Raw genomic sequence first — 1,846 nt, forward strand, 5'->3', positions numbered from 1 at the left:
GAAAAGGGCCTGGGGAAGAGGCGCAGCAAGAGCTGCGACTCTTCGAAGATGCGCAACACATGCTGCGTCATCTCCCCAGCTAGTCAGACCTCGACAGAAATTAGGAAACAGCGAATAGTATAAATAGAGACTTCGGGGAAGCTTTTATTCACACAATTCCTCCATCGTTCTTCCGTCTATTACATATAAGCTCTCATATCTTCTCAAAAAAATCTCAAAATTATGGATGCTTTTGAAAACCGTCTCAAGGAGTGGATGAATGAGTTCACAAATGTTGAGAAACACGACATGGGTGCATTTAATCTTGGATCGATCTTGAGTCTAAAATTAGTGAAAGTTTTGAAGCCTTTCTTGGATGCTTACCTTGAGTATTGGAACCCAAATTGTCACGTGTTTGCCTTTCCTAGAGGCGATATTTGTTCTTTTCCCAAAGAAATAGCTGATATTGGAGGATGGGACCCAGAAAATTTACCACCCCTTGGCTCTCAAGGATATAAGAATAAATTTAGGGACTTCCTTGGACTGACCAAAGCTGAGGTGGACCGTCTTGTGACCTCAAAAGATGTCCTTATGCTTGACTTTATTCATCGATTTATAAATAGGGATGACCCTTCTATTTCTTATGTTGCGAGGTGCAGGGCCTTCGGATTTTATCTACTTCATTTCTATGTCCTTCGAGGGCATGTTGATGATGATATGAGAGGGGATCCCTGTTTTCTGAGCCTAGTAGAACAAATGGAGCTGTGCAAGAGCCTAACATGCCTTTGCTTAGGAGAGACCATTCTTGGTTTGGATAACAGAAAGGCCAACCGTGAGCTTCCTTATTTGGGAAGTCCCGTTATTCTGCAGGTAAGAACCTACTCTCTATATTTCAATCGTTTTTTTCTCTTTTTTTTTCCCTTTTTTTTTGTTGTTTTCGGTTGAAATAGGGGCATTAATTCCCGTCTTCTTTTGTGGGTTTGGCTGATGGAACGGCTACGGTTGATCGAGGCCCCAGTCAATGTGCCAGGATACCATGCTCGATCAATTGCAATGAGAACTAGGCTCTACATGGTGGACTTTACTCGGGTATGAAACTATTGGGAAAATAAGTTGAAGAGCGAAGGTGGTCCCTTGATCCGATAGATTGTGTCGTGGTGGCATCTTAGTTCACTCACTGGAGTCTCATCATTGGACCTGACACGATTAGTTCGTATCCCTGGCTTGGAATTTATGATTTGCATTTTTCCGGAGAGATTGATGAAAAAAGTGGGCCTTAGGCAGAAAATCCCGAAACTAGACACTGTTCCTCAGATTGCATTAGCACACACTTCGGAGCCTTGTCGAGAGTGGGAAATTAGGTGGGCTCAGAGGAACATGTTGTTCATACCGGTTCCTATTGGCTCCTTATGGGTATCTGACTCATATTTGCAATGGAGAAAGGCTGGTACTCCCGAAGAACGTGAGAAGTTGAGGAAACACGAGTCCGTGGATTACAAGATCCGTGAAGTAGCAAAGGAGAATCAAAAGTATTTGACTAAAGAGGAAGAAGAAGCCGGATTCCTAGTTACTCATCCGCCGAAGAAACCAAGAGTTGTTCCTACCGTAGAGATGGTGATGGATCGAAATGGTAAGTCGATATTGCAAGAACGACTGTTGGTGATTAGGTCGGAGACAACGCAAGAGCGCCCGACTCGTGGGCGAGATAGGAAGTATGACAAGGGTGACAAAGGCAAAGGAAAAATGGAAGAATAGCCTTTGTCATTATTACATTATTATTATTATTATTATTATTATTATTATTATTATTATTATTATTATTATTATTATTGTTATTATTATTATTATTGTTATTGTTATTATTATT

This window comes from Silene latifolia, chromosome 1 (assembly GCF_048544455.1).
Source record: "Silene latifolia isolate original U9 population chromosome 1, ASM4854445v1, whole genome shotgun sequence".
NCBI classification, from domain to species: domain Eukaryota; kingdom Viridiplantae; phylum Streptophyta; class Magnoliopsida; order Caryophyllales; family Caryophyllaceae; genus Silene; species Silene latifolia.